The sequence below is a fragment of the Balaenoptera ricei genome, chromosome 12, assembly GCF_028023285.1.
Source record: "Balaenoptera ricei isolate mBalRic1 chromosome 12, mBalRic1.hap2, whole genome shotgun sequence".
NCBI classification, from domain to species: domain Eukaryota; kingdom Metazoa; phylum Chordata; class Mammalia; order Artiodactyla; family Balaenopteridae; genus Balaenoptera; species Balaenoptera ricei.
Window position 1 is genome coordinate 68,597,443 of NC_082650.1, and position 23,289 is coordinate 68,620,731.

General features: G+C 39.5%; 1 protein-coding gene and 1 non-coding gene across 3 annotated transcripts in view; one reads left to right on the forward strand and one right to left on the reverse strand.

Annotated features, from left to right (window-relative positions):
* ANKRD6 (ankyrin repeat domain 6) overlaps positions 1-23,289 on the reverse strand; it is a 247,184-nt gene that overhangs the window by 201,855 nt on the left and 22,040 nt on the right. The gene's annotated exons all lie outside the window — the stretch shown is intronic.
* On the forward strand, positions 13,161-13,267 carry LOC132376476 (U6 spliceosomal RNA). Its single transcript, XR_009506314.1, has one exon. It is a non-coding gene; the product is annotated as a U6 spliceosomal RNA (small nuclear RNA).

The following is a 23,289-nucleotide window of genomic DNA, read 5'->3' on the forward strand; positions in this document are numbered from 1 at the left end:
TGAGGCAGGACACCATCACTCCTGACCCAGCTCCTTCATGCACCCATATGCCCAGCATGTCACCGTGATTGTGGGGTTTTTGTTACTGTTACATTAGATATGCTGCCAACATTTACAGTCTAGCAGAATGCAGAGGACATGAGTCTTTTTGAGACAATCTCGGAATAGAACAGAAATAGCCAATTTGGAAGGCTGATCTTTTGGGATAGTTAGATTTCAGACAGACAATGACCTAAGAGAGTATAAACAGAGACCAATGCACACATCTGCTGGTGAGAAACCAGCACAGAAACTGTGTGGGCAAGTCTGTGATGGTACAATGCCCTTTAAGAAGGTATTTCTCAGAGGAAAAGAAGAATCTAAGGAGGAGGGGGGTCTTGCATCCCAAGTGATACAAACCTCACTTTACTCCCCTGGAAAGGTTCAGTCTTCAAAAGAGGGAAGTACTGAACTGTTTCAACACACCCCAAAGGATATAAAAAACTATAATAAATCAAATTGATTTGTTAATAAATTTCACTTGATTATTAATGGGAATGTAAATCAGTATAATTCTGAAAAATAATTTGACTGTTTTGATACTCTAATTCTATTTCTAGGACTCTATCACTAAGGAAATAATCCTTCTTTTTTTTTTTTTTGGCCACGCCATGCCACATGCGGGATCTTCCCCAACCAGGGATTGAACCTGTCCCCCATGCATTGGGAGTGTGGAGTCTTAACCACTGGACTGCCAGGGAAGTCCCAGGAAATAATTTTAATTATGGAAAAAGCTTTATGCAGAAAGATGTACATGACAGAGATTGGTTCAAGATGGCGGAATAGAAGGACATGTGCTCACTCCCTCTTGCAACAACACCAGAATCACAACTAACTGCTGAACGATCATTGACAGGTAGACACTGGAACTCACCAAAACAGATACCCCACATCCAAAGACAAAGGAGAAGCCACAATGAGACGGTAGGAGGGGCACAATCACAAAAAAATCAAATCCCATAACGGCTGGGTGGGTGACTCACAAACTGGAGAACACTTATACCACAGAAGTCCACCCACTGGAGTGAAGGTTCTGAGCCCCATGTCAGGCTTCCCAACCAGGGGGTCCAGCAACGGGAGGAGGGCTTCCTAGAGAATCAGACTTTGAAGGCTAGTGGAATTTGACTGCAGGACTTTGACAGGACTTTGGGAAACAGAGACTCCACTCTTGGAGGGCACACACAAAGTAGTGTGCACATCAGGACCCAGGGGGAAGGAGAGTGACCCCATAGGAGACTGAACCAGACCTACCTGCCAGTGTTGGAGGGTCTCCTGCAGAGGCGGGGGGTGGCTGTGGCTCACCGTGAGGACAAGGACACTGGCAGCAGAAGTTCTGGGAAGTACTCCTTGGCGTGAGCCCTCCCAGAGTCTGCCATTAGCCCCACCAAAGAGCCGGGTAGGCTCCAGTGTTGGGTCGCCTCAGGCTAAACACCAACAGGGAGGGAATCCAGCCCCACTCATCAGCAGACAAGTGGATTAAAGTTTTACTGAGCTCTGCACACCAGAGCAACACCCAGCTCTACTCACCACCAGTCCCTCCCATCAGGAAGCTTGAACAACCCTCTTAGATAGCCTCATCCACCAGAGGGCAGACAGCAGAAGCAAGAAGAACTACGATTCAGCAGCCTGTGGAACAAAAACCACATTCACAGAAAGACAGACAAAATGAAAAGGCAGAGGACTTTGTACCAGATGAAGGAACAAGATAAAACCTCAGAAAAACAACTAAATGAAATGGAGATAGGCAACCTTCCAGAAAAAGAATTCAGAATAATGATAGTGAAGATGATCCAGGACATCAGAAAAAGAATGGAGGCAAAGATCTAGAAGATGCAAGAAAAGTTTAACAAAGACCTAGAAGAATTAAAGAACAAACACCTAGAAGAAATAAAGAACAAACAAACAGAGATGAACAATACAATAACTGAAATGAAAAATACACTAGAAGGAATCAATAGCAGAATAACTGAGGCAGAAAAACAGATAAGTGACCTGGAAGACAGAAAGGTGGAATTCACTGCCACAGAACAGAATAAAGAAAAAACAATGAAAAGAAACGAAGACAGCCTAAGAGACCTCTGGGACAACATTAAACGCAACAACATTCGCATTATAGGGGTCCCAGAAGGAGAAGAGAGAGAGAAAGGACCCGAGAAAATATTTGAAGAGATTATAGTCGAAAACTTCCCTAACATGGGAAAGGAAATAGCCATCCAAGTCCAGGAAGTGTAGAGAGTCCCATACAGGATAAACCCAAGGAGAAACACACTGAGACACACAGTAATCAAATTGACAAAAATTAAAGATGAAGAATTGTTAAAAGCAACAAGGGAAAAACGACAAATAACATTCAAGGGAACTCCCATAAGGTTAACAGCTGATTTCTCAGCAGAAACTCTACAGGCCAGAAGGGAGTGGCATGATATATTTAAAGTGATGAAAGGGAAGAACCTACAACCAAGATTACTCTACCCGGCAAGGATCTCATTCAGATTCAATGGAGAAATCAAAAGCTTTACAGACAAGCAAAAGCTAAGAGAATTCAGCACCACCAAACCAGCTCTACAACAAATGCTAAAGGAACTTCTCTAAGTGGGAAACCCAAGAGAAGAAACGGACCTACAAAAAGATGTACATGACAGCATTATTTATAGCAGCAAAACTGGAAACAGCATCAGGGAGACTGTCATCCAATAAAAGAGGATGATTCAATAAACCAGGAAACCTCCACCTGCTAGAAAATTACACTGCCCTAAAAATGATGTTTCAAGCTTCACATTCTTGTCTCAGTAATGCATTACTGGGAATCTATCCTAAAGAAATAATTGAAAAATACAGGAAAGTGAAAACACCCTAATATCCCACAATAGAAATGTTAAGTAAGCTCCTATTAGTTCTTCCAAACTCAGCTCAAGTGGTACTTCTCCTGGGAAGTCTGCCCTCACCCCTGGCCCAGCTCTGGGCTCCCGTGATGCCCTGAGCACCACCCATCATAGCATGACCCCAGGGTTCTATTCCTGTGTGCCAATCTAAGCACCTTAAGGTCAGGGAACTTGACTTTGTTGATTTAGTACTCCCAACCCAGCACAGTGCCTGGCACAAAGTAAGTATGCACCTAGACGTCCATATTATATAAGACTACATAATCAGTGTATTCGTTTGTTAGGGCTGCCATAACCAAATACCACAAGCTGGGTGACCTAAACAATAGTCACAATTTATTGTCTCACAATTCTGGAGGTCACAAGTCTGGAATAAAGGTGTCAGCAGGATTGGTTCCTTCTGAGAGCTATGAGGGAAGAATCCACTCCAGGCCTCTTTCCTTGACCTGTGGATGGCCATCTTCTCTGTGTGTGTCTGTCTCCAAATTTTCTCTTTTCATAAAGATACCAGTCATACTGGACTAGGGCCCACACCAATGACTTGATTTTAACTTGACTGCCTCTATAGAGACCTTGTCTACAAATAAGGTCACTGTCTGCGGTAAAGGGAGTTAGGACTTTCATATGTGCATTTTCGGGTGACACAATTCAACCCATAACAATCAGCAAATTTGCAGATTTATGAGAGTTCCCAATAATTTAAAAACACCTGTTTTATAATGTTTAATAGAAAAAAAGAGGTATATTTATATATACAGCAAGAGCTCTTAATTTGGATTTTATTTTAGAGCCCATGACCATCCCCAAATTAAGAACCATTGATGATACAACATCTCAGATTTTTTTTAAAGAAAAAAAAATGTGAAGGTAATAAACCAAAATATTAATGGTTTATGCCTCAGGGTGATAGTATGGATGTTTGGGATTGTTTCCCAATTTCCTGTAATAATTTCAAATTACTACTATAGCCAGAAAAAAATTTCACTTTTTTTAAAAAGGAGAAATGATATTTTTAAAGGGTTTAGGAACTTCCCTGGCGGTCCAGTGGTTAAGAATCCACGCTTCCACTGCAGGGGCACGGGTTCGATCCCTAGTCACAGAACTAAGGGTTCACATGCCACGTGGAGCAGCCAAAAAAAATGGGGTTTACAAACATGTGAAAATGAATATGTTTTACACAAATAGTGTATTAGGGAAAGACAGGAAGAAAATATATAATACTCACAGAGTTCGTTAACAGAAGTTATAGAAAGAATTTTGTGTACGTCTTCCTAAGTTTTGTGTGTTTTCCAAATTTTTTAATAATGAACTATATTACTCTCATAACCAGAACAAGTCAATAAATCTTATTAATTAAGAACATGTAGTTTAAGTATTTGGTTGTATATTAAATATTCAATATTAAGAGCTGAGCTAACAAATTATGGTACAATGACAAAATGCAGCTTTTAAATGACCATTATGAGACATACAGATATAGGAAACAGCTTATGAGACAGTTCTTTGAAAAAAAATGTAAAATATAAAAATACACACAAATTATAACCAGTAAAATATATTCATATGCAGACAGTAATTTGCAAAAATGAATATCTATTGAGAGTAGGATTATGTATTATTTTTAAATATTCTTTAATATTACATTTTCATTTTATTTATGAAAATGTATTCTAAGTATTCTTAGAAAATGTTCTTTTCTAAGAATATCTGTAACTCATTTTACACTGCCTAAAACAGCTTTTAACCATTCCAAGAATCAACTTCTTATCTAGAAGATGGCTGGCAAAACTTCAGGCTTGTCTGGCTCCCAACAAACAACCCACAGTATTCATCACAACTCAGTGGCTGGTTTCACCTTCACTGTTGGTGGAAGTGCACATGGACACACCCTTTCTAAAGGACAACTTGGCAGTACTTGTTAAACCTATTAACATTCATTCCCTTTGACTGAGCATTTCCACATCTGGGACTCTGTTCCACAGAAACAATTCTACACATGTACAAAGTAAAGGTAACAAGAACGAACAACTGGTCTACCTAGGGTGGTCCTTTCTCACAGGGGACTGTGGGAAGGAGAGTTTCAGTTAGAAGGCAGTGGAGAGACCTACAATAGCTACTAAATGGAAAGGCCATGCAGCTTTGATTCACTGCCCAGTTTACTATTTCCTTTGATGTCTTTATTTCTGGCAACTAACCAGAAACAAGGGTGCTGATTCAACTCTACATGTTCCAATCATATGCATGCCAGTACAGATGCTAGGATACGGATTCAGGTGAAATAAGCATGTTTTAGATTGTTTTATTTTTAGCTCCCAGCTTCACAAACAGAATTTAGAGTATAGCAACTCTTATTTGAAAATAGTCATAGAATGGGAGCCATACATGCTCTCATTTTTTCCTATTTTTGCTTAAATAGGAAATGTCCAGACCTTAGGTTTGGGCTCCTAGGGTTTGTCTTCTAAATAAATTGCGTTTCCATCCATCTATTCATGTTTACATAGAGAGTCTTGGGATTGTTGCCTTCTGACAATTTATAAATAAGACAAATTTCTCATTTTACATTGACTCCTTCAATGGTTGACTCAAAGTACAAAAATTCTGATCAGGTCAAGAATGCAGGTTAAATTAGATCTCCTCAGTGAAGGCTGTAAAGGAGGTGGAGTAAAAGCACAAATAACTTCAAGCCAAAATGAAATTAATGAATTAGGTTTGTTTCTAGACTATATTCAATGTAACAATGTAGTGGGCAATTTTTCAGATTAAAAAAGAGAGGGACTTCCCTGGCAGTCCAGTGGTTAGGACTCCACACTTCCACCGCAGGGGGCACAGGTTTGATCCCTGGTAGGGAAACTAAGATCCCACATGCCACAGCACGGCCAAAAAAAAAAAAAAATGCAAAAACTTTATAAGTTATTGATATTAGAGTTCTCAGATAAACATATCTTTATGAACACTGATGATATCTATTTGCAGACCACTGCACATTCTGAACATTTTTCCTCTACCTCAAGCTAATGACAGCTTTAGAGATGTGAAGGAAAAGATAAAAGGAAGCTGGGTGAGTTGTGTAGTATTGCATGGGGGCTACTTGGAGAAGTCTGACAGATAAGCATTACCTCCTGCACCCCCTTCATTCACAGCATTACAAGCTGTCAATTTTTAAGCCTCAAGTCCCACCATTAACTGGATTGACAGTTGCTTAGAAAATAAAATTTTTAAAAACCATTCACACTGGTAATGTGAGATGTTACTTTACAAAATAACACAACTACACTTGATTAATAAACACTATACATCAGGTACACAGAAATTCACTGGAGAGACTTAAAATTAGGCAACCCTAGAAGGATAAGAATAAAGATGAGATTTTAAAAGGAAAGAAAAACCAAGAAGTGACACCTTTAAAGAAAAAAATTTTTGAAGATGTAACAAACATATGCTTTTTAATAAATTCTCTAGACCTACAGCAGTGATTACATAAAGGTGAAAAAGCAAAGGCAAGGGAGCAAAAACTTATAGTATGCCTGAATTCGAAACTTGGGATGCCAGGTCAGGAAAAAATCTAAAAATGTCTGATTTAAAGAATCTCTATTAAACACAAAGAAAGTATAAGCAATGCACGATGAAAACACAGAGCAAAGCCAGTGACCATGGAGACAGATGAGAGGTCAGGAAGTAGGCAGTGGCCTCTCTTCCTCTGGGGCTTTTCCTGGCCAAGTGTGAGTCCAGGTACCTCGCGGCCCGAACCTTCTCATAGGGCTGAGGCGCGGACACAGCACGTTGGCCTGAGCAATCAGCAGACGTGGGAGCAGGGGAATGAACGATTTTCTTTGCTTTTCAGAGGCAGACCAGGGCGGGGGGCGGTGCAGACAGCATGAAACAACATGATTCACCTTGCCTTGCAGAGGAAGCCACTCACAGCCAGAGAGATGCCAAGAGATGAGGAGACCCAGTGAGACGCTGAGGTGGTGGCAGTACCCATCACCCTGAGGTTTTCTGCCAGAATCCTCAGGTGATGCATTCACAATTCTGGCACAGGCTATCCTGAGAGGGACTGACAGGAAAGGACCCAGCGAATTTTTGGCAGGTCCACCGTGAAGCAGGACTATTGCCAAAGACAAGGGAAGACCGGAGAAGCACAGTGACCTCCAATAACCAGCCGTCCCTGCTCCTCCGAGGGGCCCCTTTACCCATCAGGCGCCTACAATGGATTCACTAACTCTGGGCCGAATCACAGTTACTTAGAGTTTGACCATATGGGGCTGTCCTGGAACTTGAAGTGATAAACATGTACATATACATATAGCCATTTATATCTATGGGTGTGGAGATGGAAGGGAGGAAGGAAGGGCTGCAGGGGGGGCGATGGTTATTCCTCATTTAGAAAAAACAGGAGGTGCTGAAGAAACTAGCAATACTTGGTAGTATTTTTTACTTTTCTTCTGAATAGATTTGGAGTGTCTTATGCTACTCTATATTTGCTTGGAAGCTTAATAAATAACCACCTCAAGAAATTAAAAAGAAAAAAAACAGGAGGTGGAACTACATGACCTCTTAGCCAAACCATTATCTATAGGATCTCATGCAAACCTCTATACCTTTACTTGAAAGAAAGGTGTTCCAAGAAGCTATTCCAATAGGCACTGTGCTCTGTGCAACAGACTCTCTTGAATTACACTAGTTTTACCATAAGAAAGTTCCTATAAAAACTAACTGATAAAGGAAAGAATTAAGATTTATCCTGCCTGCGCTATTACAAACTGTTCCAAATAGTAAATGAGTAACCAAAATAGTAAATGAGATAAAGTTTCTCTTTATATTTCAGCTAATAAAGAAGAAATAATGCAACCCGGATATCTGTTTAGCAGTACCCAATGGATTAAAGAGCCACATTGAAAACAAAGAGGTTGCTACCTATTAGAAATTATGGAAATAAAGGTAAAATATATAGATGTTATAGTATCTATGATATATACAAATATAAAAATAAAAGATAATTTAAAAAATAAAGCCATATAAAACAACTATACCCCAGTAAAAAAATAAAAAACTAAAAAGTAAATTAAGTTTAAAAAAATAAAACCATAAAAACAGCAGAAGAAACTATAGATTAATATTTTTATAATTTTAGGAGTAGAGAAGCTCTTTTCATCTTAATCATAAAAACCAAAAATTTTAAAAGAAAACTGTGATAACATATGATAACATGCATACTTTTTGAAGAGTTCTTACAAATGAATAAAGACAAAACACTCAAATAGTGAAATGGGCAAAGGATCCGATTAGGCAATTCCACACACACACTAAATAAGTTCCATTATAGGACTGGAATTATTTGGACTTAGGACCCTAGAGAAGTGCAGTAAACAGTAGTCAGTCTAATTGAAGGAAAACACACACACACACACACACACACACACACACACAAACATTAACTTACAAAATAATATTCAACCTTAGTCTTGAAAGAAATGCAAAAGAAAGAAAGATATTTTTAAACCATAAAATTGGCAAAGATTAGGATGATTTGACAATATTCATGTTGGTGAGGGCAGTGGAAAAGCCAATGACAACTTTACCTGGGTACAGCTTCACTTTTCTGATGGGCAATAATATCACCTAGCATACACACACATTTGACCCACCAATTTCACATGCAGGAATTTATCCTAAAGAGTTAATGGGGAGAGAGGGATGAGTTTAAGGATAGCTGTATAAAGCTGTTCATTACTAGGATGGTTAATTTTATGTCCCAGCTTAACTGGGGCACTGGGCACCCAGCTATCTGGTTAAACATTATTCTGGGTGTCTGTGAGGATGTTTCTGGATAAGATTGACATTTGAATCAGTAGACTAGGTAAAGCAGATGGCCCTCCCTAATGTGGGCAGGCCTCATCCAATCCCTTGAAGGCATGAATAGAACAAAAGACTGAGCAAGAGAGAATCTGCTCTCTCTGCCTGATGGTCTTCAAGCTGGGACATCAGTCTCCTGCTTTCAGATTCAGACTGGAACTTGCACCATCGGCTCTCCTGGTTCCCAGGCTTTCAACTGGAGATCTTGGGACTTCTCAGCCTCTATAATCACATGAGCCAATTCTTTATATTTCTCTGTGTGCGTGTCCCCTGGTTCTGTTTCTCTGGAGAACCCTAACTAATACAACTACAGTGTTAGTCATACAAATGAAAAACCAGGAAAGAATGGGTATCCTCATCAAAAGGTGTAGATTAAATAATTGTTGATTCAATCGAGTGCTTGGTAACTGCTTACAGAAATGATGAGGATTAACATGAACTGACTTGGAAAGATGTCCCCAATATACTGCTGAATTTTTTTTAAGCAGGTTACAGAACAGTACGTACAGTGTGATTTCATTAATATAAAACTGTGGTATCATGCACAAGAGTGTGTATGTGCGTGTGTGTACGTGTGAAATGGGACATGATGTTTAATGAAAGGCAATTTACCTCTGGTTGATGGCATTTTGGATGATTTTTACTCTCTTCAAATTCTGTATTATTTGTATTTTTCTCCAGTGAGCTTGTTTATCAGGAAAATCAATAAAGCAAGTCTCTTCCATTAAAAAAAAAGTTCAAGACCTGTGGTTACCAAGGGGGAGGGGGTTGGGGGAGGGTTGGAGTGGGAGACTGGGGTCAGCAGATGTAAGCTATTATATATAATGGATAAACCAGGTCCTACTGTATGGCACAGGGAACTGTATTCAATATCCTATGATAAAATATATGGAAAAGAATATTAAAAAAAGAATGTATATATTGTATAGCTGAATCACTTGGCTGTATAGCAGACATTAGTACAACGTTGTAAATCAACTATACTTCAATTACAAAAAATAAATTCATAGAGGCAAGCAGAGAGAGATACAGCTGTAACAGAGGGAATTTGGGTAAAGAGAGAGTTTGCAGTAGTTGTTGTTTTACAATAGGAGAAATGAGAATGTTAATGCGGGAAAGAACCAGAAGGGGATGAAAGAGTGAGCACCGCAGGCCAAGCAGGTTGAGCGTGTCCAGGGGAACCAGGAATGGATGAGTTGCTTCCTACCCTCAGGCGACACAGATAAGAGCCTACAAATGTAAAAATAATTCCCGATGAGTGACACCAGAGCTGCAGAATGCAGAGGAACACTGTCAACGGGAGGGATCTGGAAAGGAATGCTGGAGGAGATGGTGCCACTTCCAAGGTGGGTCGGATTTCTCTGCACAGAGATGGGTGGTAGGAAAAGCAATAGCTGCTCTGACTTGTCAGATCAACAGGGCAGAATTTGGAGGTCAAGGAGCAGCAGGTGACCAGACTAGAAAATTAATCTGGAGCTCACAGTAAAAAGGCTTGAAGAGGCTGAGGACTTGGACCATAACACAGGAGGAATTCTAGGAGGGCTGCGGAGTGCAGGGACCCCATTCAAATACAAATCCAGTGGCTGCTTGTTGGATTTACAGATTGAGGGAACTTGACCTTGGAGGCAGGGAAAGCCCAGTGAAAAAGCTAACGTGACAGAGAAATGAACTAAAGTTGTGAATTAAAAAGGTGGCAACAGGGCTTCCCTGGTGGTGCAGTGGTTGAGAATCTGCCTGCCAATGCAGGGGACACGGGTTCGAGCCCTGGGCTGGGAAGATCCCACATGCCGTGGAGCAACTAGGCCCGTGAGCCACAATTACTGAGCCTGCGCGTCTGGAGCCTGTGCTCTGCAACAAGAGAGGCCGCGACAGTGAAAGGCCCGCGCACCGCAATGAAGAGTGGCCCCCACTTGCCACAACTAGAGAAAGCCCTCGCACAGAAACGAAGACCCAACACAGCTAAAAATAAATAAATAAATAAAAAATTAAAAAAAAAAAAAAAAAAGGTGGCAACAGAAGTAGAGAGTGACATGAAAAGCATGGTGGAAGGGATCTACACATTGTGTGAAACATGCGATATCCACAGCCACGGGAAACCGAATCAAGACAGGGCTGAGCTGATTCTATGAGGCTCTGCTGTCAATCATTCTGCATTTAGAATTTTCCTCAAATGCCACATTTTATAAACAGGTGTTTCCTCTTCTCCTTCTGCAACTTACTTTTGTGCCAGGTATAAGAAGGTGAGGCGGTAATAATTAACAGTTCTCCTAAAGGAAATCCAAAACCTGAGAGACAGCCTTAGTGCCTCATTAGAACGAGCTGAATTTATAATAATCATTACTCATGAGGTGAAAAATAAACAGACCCAGAACTGGGGAAGTGGAGGAACTGACGGGATGGAGGTGGGGAAGGGAGAGACCAAGGGAGGGGGAATCAAAAAGAAACAAGTTTGTAACACAAATTTTTACAAAATGATGGGCCTTGGAAATTTTCTGAAAATACTGCTAAAAATTCTAAATACAAAAAAAAATAAAAAATAAAAAATAAAAAAAATAAAAATAAAAATTCTAAATACAGATAAAGCGGCCAGAGAAACACTATAAAACCACTTATGTTAGCTAGAAAAAGTCCCAGCCACTCAGAAAAACTAAAATAAAAAATTTAATTCTAAGCGACCCTCACATTCAACCATCAAAAGAGAATCTACTTATCATGCCTAAATAAATAACGTCTCAATATTTATAAATAATAGGGGTAAGAACTTGACTTTTGCTCTGCTGGTTTATACGCATTCTACATATTTCCTCATAGTCTGCTCTCGCTTTCAAAAAAAGATTATAGGGCTTCCCTGGTGGCGCAGTGGTTGCGAATCTGCCTGCCAATGCAGGGGACACAGGTTCGCGCCCTGGTCTGGGAAGATCCCACATGCCCCGGAGCAACTGGGCCCGTGAGCCACAACTACTGAGCCTGCGCGTCTGGAGCCTCTGCTCCGCAACAAGAGAGGCTGCGATAGTGAGAGGCCCGTGCACCGCGATGAAGAGTGGCCCCCACTCGCCGCAACTGGAGAAAGCCCTCACACAGAAACGAAGACCCAACACAGCCAAAAATAAAAAAATAATAATAATAAATAAATAATAAACTTAAAAAAATTAAGAAAAAAAAAAGATTATAGGTAATACAGAATATTTCATTAAACTTTGAGTAAAAAAAAAAAAAAATCCAGACAGGTAAGATAAGCACCCTCCTCATCACTTATTAGGTAAAATGTGAATTTTTAGACTCCCTGATCAGAACTTCGGAAATCTCCTTAGAGTGGGAGGGTGAACTATTTTTAAAAACCGCCTGTCAAGCCTAAAGCCATACACGCGTGGTATGAGTCACCTAATGGTTTTCAGAAGGCTTTTATGCCATCAGAGATGTCTCCTTAGACGGCTGGGGGGCCTTGTGGTGGGGAGAGCTTGGGAAGTAAAGAAAGTGGAAGGAGAGACACACCACCCTGGGAACTCCATCAGTGCAACAGGAATTTTTACAGCTGTTTTAAATTCCAAAATGAGTTTGAAGGTATGAGTAAAGTTTCAACTGCACTCTAAAGAAATTTCCTTCAGTTCCAGGTTTCACAAAAATATATGCTTCGCACTTAAGCCTCAAGATGCGACACAGATAAATGAGTCCTCCAACATGCTTTCAGAAGTTATACCTGCAGGAGGCCTGAGCAACAGTGATCTGCCCTACAGAGGGTGAGCTCTTGCGATACTCTTCAAAGAATCAGTGAAACGTTCACCGTTGGCAATGGTTCCAATCTTTCTAAGAATCCCACCTTTCAAGTCATTTGTATACTAAGCATTATGACCTCAGCTCTAGAATCACAAAAATCTGTGCCTTCCATCTCGACTTTTGATCTATCTACACAGCAAGTCCTTGATAAATACAGGGCATAAACACTGTGGCTGACTCTAAGAGTTTAAAATACCAAGACGGGGCTTCCCTGGTGGCGCAGTGGTTGAGAATCTGCCTGCTAATGGAGGGGACATGGGTTCGAGCCCTGGTCTGGGAGGAATCCCACATGCCGCGGAGCAACTGGGCCCGTGAGCCACAACTGCTGAGCCTGCGCGTCTGGAGCCTGTGCCCCGCAACGGGAGGGGCTGCGGTAGTGAGAGGCCCGCGCACCGCGATGAAGAGTGGCCCCCGCTTGCCGCAACTAGAGAAAGCCCTCGCACGAAACGAAGACCCAACAAAGAAAGAAAGAAAGAAAGAAAGAAAGAAAGGAAGGAAGGAAGGAAGGAAGGAAGGAAGGAAGGAAGAAAGGAAAAGAAATAGAGTAGCTATAAAATACCAAGACAGTGTCCAGGAAATAGTTGAGGACTCCATCAAGATATCACAGGTATAATGCTCGCTTCGGCAGCACATATACTAAAATTGGAAAGATACAGAGAAGATTAGCATGGCCCCTGCGCAAGGATGACATGCAAAATCGTGAGGCATTCCATATTTGGGGGGGATTAACAGATACAAACTACTATATATAAAATAGATAAACAATAAGGTCCTACTGTATAGCAAATGGAGCTATATTAATATCCTATAATAAACCATAATGGAAAAGAATATGAAAAAGAATATGTATATCTATGTTTGTATAACTGAATCACTTTGCTGTACACCAGAAACTAACACAACATTGTAAATCAACTATACTTTGATAAAAAAAAAAATGATATCATAGGTATAGCACAAAACAGGATTCACAATACCTAATCAGAATAAATGAAGTATATTCCACCTACAAAGCAAACTCCAAACAAAAAATCGACTCACCAGCAAGTATTTGCTATTTTCAGAAGGAAAAAAAAAAAGACTTTCCAATTGTGTCTATAAATAATATACCTGTGTACTATAATATCATAATATACCTGTGTACTATAATATCATAATATCATATCATACATACCGATTTGTAGTTTTTCTCTTAGAGACCTCATGGATGAAGCTTAATTGACCAACCTCAGAGTTATCAGATTCATTAACAAAGTTGTTGAAATTTTACTTCTTGGGGGAAAAATATCTTAATCAAGCCAAACAATAGCTTTTCAACATAAAGATCTCTTACAAATTGAAAGTTTACAAGAAAGTGAATACTTTAGGGAAAAAAAAAAAGGTGAATAAGGAATACACAGGTACTTCACACACCAGAGAAGAAAAAGAAATCCAAGAGCTAAAAACATACACAAATGTTCAGTCTTCTTCATAATCAAACAACAAAGACACAATTTTTACCTATAAAATTGAATGTAAAAAAATTAGAATAATCCCTACTGACAAGAGGACAAGAAAACAAACTCTCACACATCGCTAGTGAACATTTCTGGAGGGCAATTTAGCAATATGTGTCAAAAGCCTTAAAAATAAAAACAAATACCTTTTGACTCAGCAATTCCATTTCTCTTCAAGGAAAATAACTTCAAGAATGAGATTAACATACAAAAATGTTTACTGAAGCATTTCATGTGAAAGTGAAAATCTGAAAGCCACCTAAAGCTTCAACAATATGGGAACACCTTAATAAACTAAAAACTACCTATCCAATCAATGTAGTTCTATTTTAGATATATGATGTTGAAAAGTATGGGCAAATGCTCATGATATATTATTAAGAGAAAAAGTTACAAAATAACATGAAAAGTATGATCGATCTCAAGGTTGCACACAAAAAACATTTAAGGGTATGTACCAATATAGTAATAGTGGTTACCTATAGGTGGAAGGATTGAAGATGTTTATCTCCTTTTCTGCTAATTTTTATACTATCTACTTTTCTTTCCTTTTATTTTCTTTGGCTTGCGGGATCTTAGTTCCCTGAACAGGGATCGAACCTGGGTCCTCAGCAGTGAAAGCACAGAGTCCTAGCCACTGGACCGCCAGGGAATTCCCACTATCTACTTTTCTACAATGAATATGTACTAATTTTGCTGGCTAAGTAATTTACCCATAACAAAACAACAAAGTAGATATTATTATTATCCTCATTTTAAATATGAGGAAACTGAGGCACAGAGAGGTTAAGTAGCTTGTCCCAGGTCACACAGCTAATACGTCATAAAGCCAGGATTTGTCCTAAACTGACCTAGCTCCAGAGCCTGATCTCTAAACCACTTTGCAGTGACTCACATTTTTAAAATAATTTAAAGTAAAATGCCAGATAATCTATAATTACATGCACTACAAATTCTTAAAGAAAGAGTATCTTTGCGGGCCAGAATTTTTAGAGCATACTGGGAGACAGGTGGTGAAGCTGGATGTTTTCTCCCATCTCACCAGGCTGTCCCTTTTCATTTTAGGTTTTCACTCCGATTATCTGAAAAGTCATCTATTTATTCCTCTATCACCATTCTCCCTCCCTTCAACACACACACACAAACACACAGCATTCTCGAAAACTCAAACTCCAACTGGTACACTCTCCTGCTCCCTTCCCAGGCCATGACAATTCCCTGAATACTTCTTTCCTGCTCCTAAAAGCCAAGGTGGGTCCCCCACAAATAACTCCCAGAGGTCTTGAAACAGAGCCGGACCTTGGAGGGGGGCCCCCCAGATGCAAAAGCCCTTCTTCCATGTCCCCTGTCTCTTGTTTGTAGAAAAGCCATAGTCTCCCAGGCCTCCCCTGAGTCACAAAAGAGCAGGCTCAAGCAGTTAATGATTAGGACAAGAGAGTCACAGAATCTTTAGTTCCTCCCTGAAGGACACAGATGACAGTGTCTGATGCACATTCCTGAGTTGTTTTGCAGATACTAAAACTGCCACCAGAGGGAAAAAGCTAACTGCAGGATGACCAGACTGTAGCCATGACATAAGCTGCTCTGTCTTGAGCAGTACTGAGTCTATGCCTTGCACAATTCCGAGAACTGGCCTCAAGGAAATGGGAACAAATCAACCCTGGAATTGAAGATTAACTGTGCTTAAAACAATCACGATGATGCTGATTAGACCACATGACCAGTTTCAAGACGGTTGTTGGAGCTGACTGTGCTGCTCTGCACGGAGGGCCCCCCACTGCCTGTGCACCCCTGAAACTCCCCTTTAAGACCTTCTGCTCCCTAACCAACAACTGGGAGGTGGTTTAGGATATGCTAGTCTGCCATCTCCCCAGGTTGCCGGCTTCCTGAATAAAGCATCTTTTTTTTCACCAACACTTGTCTCTTGAACATTCACTCCAGAGCAATGGGCAGCCAAACCTGAGTTTGGTTCCAGCTCTGGCCAGTAACGGTCTACCCAGACATATTAACTCACAATCCAGTATAAAATAAAGTATTTTCCATTTCCCTCACAAACAGAAATGTATACTATTTTTCCCCTAAGGAAGTTTCAAGTTAGTTTAGATGGAAGCAATGTAAGTTCTTGGAAAGGTGTTGTTAAAGTACAAAAGATGCTGGACAAACTATGTTGTGTCTCGTATGAATAGGCAAGATTACAGGACCTTTTCCTGCGTATCATGTGACATTCCTGCTCTGGCCTCCAAACAAAAGCCGGATAGATGTAAGTGCTTGTAGATAATACTCTGAGCCATATAGGGCACATTGAGATTTCTGTAAGGGTGCATAGATGATCAAGTTGCTAGGGACTAAAGAAATGTTTTCTGTACATTAGAAGAAAAAATATTACTAATCAGTATAAAGCAAGCTCCAGCCATCTGCTGTTCTAAAATTGGACACTTGATCATGTTAAAAAGAAGTGAAGTTCCTGCTGGTGGAAGTAGGAATTTAGACTACTAGATAAAATTTCACCACTAGTGATGAAATTATCTTATTAAAGAACAATGACAGTTTTTTAACTTCAGGGACCAATAATAGTTCTCCTCAGTTATATTTCAGAAAGGAATATTTTATTCTGTTATCCCAGAGCTTATTAAAGATGAGCCGCTATTACTGGTAGACTGTGGTTTTGCACCTAATTGATAAATTAGATTGAGCCATATCTCCAATATGTAAATATACATGATCAAATCTTTGTTTTGCAAAAGTGAAACTAACAAAAGATTGCCTCACCAAGGAATGAGACTAGTTAATATAAGCTCTTTCAATTATAAAGATTTATCCAAAAACAATCTTAAAATTCACATGAAACCCCCAGAGACCTCAAATAATCAAAGCAATCCTGAGCAAAAAGAACAAAGCTAAAAGCATCATACTATGTGATTTCAAAATGTACTAAAAAGCTATAATAATTAAAAGAGCATGGCACTGGCATAAAAACAGACATATAAACCAGTGGAACAGAATAGAGAGCCCAGAAATAAATCCACAATTGATCTTCAACAAAGGTGCCAAGAACACACAAAGGACAGTCTCTTCAATAAACAGAGTTGGGAAAACTCTGTTTTCATCAAAAGAATAAAATTGGACCCTTATCTCACTCCATATGCAAAAATCAACTCAAAAATAGATTAAAGACTTAAATGTAAGAACTGAAACTATAAAACGTAGGGGAAGAAAACATAGGGGAAAATCTTTTTGACACTGGTCAGGGCAATGATTTTTTTTAATATGACCCCAAAAGTGCAGAAAACAAAAGCAGAAATAAATTGTCTTGAATCAAACTAAAAAGATTCTGCACAGCAAATAACAAAGTATAGAGACAATCTATGGAATGGGAGAAAATATTTGCAAGTCATCCAAAATATATAAAATACTCAAACAACTCAATAGCAAGAAAACAAATAACACAATTTAAAAATAGGCAAAGTACCTGAACAGACATTTCTCATAAGAAGACATACAAATTGCCAACAGATATATGAAAAGGTGCTCAACATCACTGATCATAAGGGAAAACTGCAATGAGATATCACGTCACACCAGTTAGAATGGCTATCATCAAAAAGACAAGAGATAACAAGTGTTGTCAAGGATGTAGAGAAAAGGGGACCCCTGTACACTGTTGGTAGGAATGTAAATTGGGACAGTCACTATGGAGAACAGTATGGAGGTTCCTCGAAAAGTTAAAAATAGAACTACCATATGATCCAGCAATCCCACTTCTGGGCATATATCCGAAAGAAACGAAATCAGTATCTCCGAGAGATATTTGTACTCTCATATTCATGGCAGCATTATTCATGATAGCCAAGGTATGCAAGCAACCTAAGTGTCCATTAATGGATGAATGGCTAAAGAAAACATTATATATATATCATATTTTATTCCATACACAGTGGAATAAATTTCAGCCTTAAAAAAGAAGGGAGGGCTTCCCTGGTGGCGCAGTGGTTGAGAATCTGCCTGCCAATACAGGGGACACGGGTTCGAGTCCTGGTCTGGGAAGATCCCACATGCCGCGGAGCGACTAGGCCCGTGAGCCACAGCTACTGAGCCTGCGCGTCTGGAGCCTGTGGTCCGTAACAAGAGAGGCCGCAATAGTGAGAGGCCCGCACACGGCAATGAAGAGTGGCCCCCGCTTGCCACAACTAGAGAAAGCCCTCGCACAGAAACGAAGACCCAACACAGCCAAAAATAAATAAATAAATATATAATAAAAATAAGTAAATTAAAAAAAAAAAAAAGAAGGGAATCCTGTCATTTGCAACAACATTAATGAACCTGGAGGGTATTATGCTAAGTGAAATGAGTCACAGAAACACAAATACTGCATAATGTCACTTATATATGGAGTCTTAAATTTTCTTTTAATTATAAATAAATAAATAGATAGATATTTAAATAGCTGAACTCATAGAAAGAGAGTAGGTTACCAGGGGCTGGAGAGTGAGAGCAACAAGGAGAGGTCAGTAAAAGGGTACAACCTTTCAGTTATAAGATGAATAAGGTCTGAGGATCTAATAATGTACAACATGGTGACCACAGTTGACGACACATGTAGTTGAAATTTGCTAAGAGTACTAGAACTTAAATGTTCTCACACACACAAAAAAAGGAGGTGATGGATATGTTAATCCTTTCACAATGTTTACATATGTCAAACCACCATGTTGCACACTTTAAATATCTTACCCCCCCAAAAAAACCTTATAATTTTATTTGTCAATTATACCTCAATGAAGCTAAAGGAAAAAAAAAAACACGGGGTAGGGGGAGACAAGATTCCTCATAATGTTAATATTGTTTTCTGATTAAAGAAAGCTTATTGGGGACTTCCTTGGTGGTCCAGTGGTTAAGACTCCACACTCCCAATGCAGGGGGCCTGGGTTCGATCCCTGGTCAGGGAACTAAATCCCACGTGCCACATCTAAGAGCCCGCATGCTGCAACTAAGATCCCGTGTGCTCCAACTAAAAAGATCCTGCATGCTGTAATGAAGATCTCGCACACGTGCAGCCAAATTAATAAATATTTTTTTAAAAAAAGGAAAGAAAGCTTATTGAATCACAATATTGTACAACTAAAACCAATATAACATTGTAAATCAACTATACTTCAATTAAAAAAGAAAATAAAAACAAATTTTTAATACTTTTTTTTTCATTTCTTGGCAGAAAAAAAAGAAAGCTTATTAAACACCTCCCTGATATCCTCTCCCAACAAAGACACCATTAACGTGCGAGAAAAAGAATAAAGATAAGCCACATTAAGGAATAGAACACGGAGTGGCCAAGAGCAAAGCAGAGATTTCAACAGTTATGGAAGATGGAAAGCCAGTGGAGAAGAGGTAACTTCTGTATGAGGGGGAGGGAAAGAAGCCTCAGCTTGGTGTTTACAGAGGGGGACACTTGAGAAAGAGATAATTTTGCCCCCGCAAAACCCTGCTGAGGTTTGGGACTTAGAACCACTCGGCACTGGAGTGGACACAAACACAAACTGGGGAGAAACTGAAGGTCTACAGTTGTACCTGGTTAGTGGTGCCCGACACGCACTGACTCATTATGACCCTCTCTGTCTCAAACATTTCAATATTAAAAACTATGCACACCCCCATGCGCACACAGGTGAATCATTCCGGTGCTGAGGAGGGAGCGGAGGGAAGATGCACACCTCCCAGCCATGCCCCGCCCACGAGCTTTCACCAATGAGCACTTACCGCAGTACCGCGCTTTGTCTCCCAGCTGCCCCTTTACTCCACCGAGGTTTCTTTCTGCCTTTATTTCATGTGCAGCTGAACAGTTTTGACCCCAAATGGCTTACAGAGATGTGTAAGTGACAGCAGTAAAGGTGCTACAAAAGTGCCTGAGGCACCTTGCAGAAGGCAAAGGATGAAATTTAACACTGGCAGGTACTCAGGGGCTGGTGGAGGTATCTCTTACACATCACTGGGAAGACTGGATGGTGTCTGGAAGAATCCGTGACCAGTATACACATCAGGACATCAGAGAGCATGGTGCCAAGAACATCTCCAAAGGAATTATGCATAACCACCCTGTTTGTGCTGATTCATTTAGCCCTGTCACTTCTCAAATTGCATACTGAGCTGAAAGGGTGGGTCATGATTATGAACAGTCAGCCCCCCAACTCCAGGCAGAGAACACTGTCAGTCAAGCATCTGCTCTCACAAGATGGGATACAAAGAGTTTCCTTCAAATTTTCTCATTTTTATTATGAAATACTTGACACATATAAAAGACTGTATTAATATTATATTACATATATATAGGAATGAAGATCATAATAAAACTCACTTCTCAATTTAAAAAATAGAACATAACCAATAACAGTGATATTCTTTATGCTCCACTCCAACCATATCCCCAAAGTGTAAGCACTATTTGAATTCTGTGTTTAGTTTCTTCTGCCTTTATTATGGTTTTGCCACATATGTATATAACCACAAGCCATATGTCATTTAGTTTTATTTTTCAATTTGTAAAACTGATATCATATTGTATTAGTCGGTGGTTTCCCCCCAATATTATGTTTCCTCTCTAGAGAATTTGAACAGCTTCTAAGACAAGACCTTCATATACTCTACAATTTTGCACACAGACCCTCCAATTGCCTTTTAGTCTTAAATATGAACACAAAACCAAGGACCACCAGACATTCAAGGAAAGCTTCCAAAATGAAAAGGAGGGACCACAGTAAACAAGAAGAAATAACCCTGGAGTAAACTAAGATAATTCTGGTAACTGACAAGAACTTAAGGGACTTCCCTGGCGGTCTGGCAGTTAAGACTCCAGTATAGGGCTTCCCTGGTGGCGCAGTGGTTGAGAATCTGCCTGTCAATGCAGGGGACACGGGTTCGAGCCCTGGTCTGGGAAGATCCCACATGCCGCGGAGCAACTGGGCCCGTGAGCCACAACTACTGAGCCTGCGCATCTGGAGCCTGTGCTCCGCAACAAGAGAGGCCGCGATAGTGAGAGGCCCGCGCACTGCGATGAAGAGTGGCCCCCGCTCCCCGCAACTAGAGAAAGCCCTTGCACAGAAAGGAAGACCCAACACAGCAAAAATAAATAAATAAATAAATTTATTAAAAAAAAAAAAAAAAAGACTCCAGTATTCCACTGCAGATGTGGGTGGGTTCAATGCCTGGTAGGGGAACTAATAAGATTCCACATGCTGTGCTGTGTGGCCAAAAAAAAAAAAAAAAAAAAAGATAAGAACTTAAAAAAAAAACACTTGAATTAGTATCCTCAGAAATTAAAGAAAGTATTATAGAACAAGTTAAAATGAAAAAAATGATCAGAGAACCAAAGAGATTTCTTGGAAATAAAAATGTTATTGACAAAATTTTTCTTTATTCAATAGAAGGAACGAAAGTAAGTTTTAAAAATCTCCCAGGAAATAGAACCAAAAGACAGAGGCAGAAATAGAGACAGAAACGTTAAGGAAAAAGAGAGGCTCAATTCAATAGGTCTTCTGCATATCAGAAGTTTTAAAAGAGAAAACAGAGTAAGAAGACAGGAGAATTATCAAAGAAATGATAGAATAAAATTTCCCAGAAGTGAAGAGCATGAATCTCTATATTGAATGGGACAACGAATGAAAAAAAAACCCACATTAAGTGGTTGACGTTTCAGAATTATCCAAATTCCCTACATGGAGAAGAAAAGATCATTTTAAGAAGAGGATAAGAATCCATTTCTTTTTCTCTTCTTCCTCACCACTCTGGAATGGGTTTGACAGTGTATAACATAACCATTTGCACATGTGCAAAAGCAGGCAGCCAATCAATTACACTAAAAGCTCCAGACCATCTTAGAAGTAAACAAGGCACAATTTATTGCTAATGTTAAGCAGTGGGATTTGGTGAGTTTACAAAGCACTAAAATAAAATTAGAAGCTACAGCTATAAATAAAAGCTAGTCTTGGAAGGGATCATTGTTCTTCACTTTACTAGTCCTGTTTCCCACAAGTTGAAAGACCTTATGCTGAGCATAATATTTTGTGAAGCAGGAAATTAAATTCCCACCATGAAGATATTGAAAACTAAAAACTGATCTCGGTGGTCAATAAACAGAGTGCCTATGTACTTTTCTGTGTTTTAAAATGTCTCTAAAAATAAATAAAAGGCTCAAATAACAAGAGATTAGTTAAAACAGAAAGTCTGTTATAGGAATTGCCCAAAGACAATCTTTCACTGCCTTATCCAACAGACCTTATTTTGTCTCTAGAACGAAATGCTACATATGAAAGACAGAACACAGACTTGTGAAGCCCACTCCAATCAGGACTTGCAAGTATTGGTTTTCCATAAGCAATCTAGTCATCATAATGAGTCCTCGTGGCTCCACGCCCTACATGTGCTCTTAGCCTTTACCAGGTACTCACTTCACTCCAGGTCTTTACCCCGTAGCACAGACACATCTTTGTTCCTAAGGCAGACAGATAGAAGCCAACAGGGAGCTTGTATTGTGTGTCTAGAAAGAACTGTTCATTATTCACCCATCTCTGCCACAAATAAATTTCAATAACCTTAACTCTGCAAAACAGCCTGATCCCAAATGAACACAAACTCTGCAAACTTCTTTCACTACGTTTTTGAAACTACCAACCAGTCACTTCTAATGAGCCTGTGGAGTGAGGCAGAATACAAATAAATTAGTTTTTAGTTATATTTTTATGATATGAATTGTATGAAACTCAGTGTGACAACTACTCAATTTATTAGACAAACTTCCAGGGATGTAAAGATTCAATAACATCATTTCTAATACTCTATTCACAAGAGTTCCGATTGGATACTACACTCATTTCTGCAGCTGTGTGAAGTCCTATCAAACTATAACACGTTAAGGGGCTTAAACTCATCATATTTTACTAATGTTCCTAATTTTCCTTTATGAATGAACCCAAAACATCTTTATTTAACAAACGATACTGAGTTATGAGTGAATGTGGGTAATTAAAAAAATTTAAATCCTATGTGGTATTTATACAATGGAATATGACTCAGCAATAAAAAAGAATGAAATAATACCATTTGTAGCAACATGGATGGACCTACAGATTATCATATTAGGTGAACTAAGTCAGACAAAGAAAGACAAATATCATACGATGTCACTTATATATGGAATCTAAAAAAATGACACAAATGAACTTATTTACAAAACGGAAATAGACTCACAGACATAG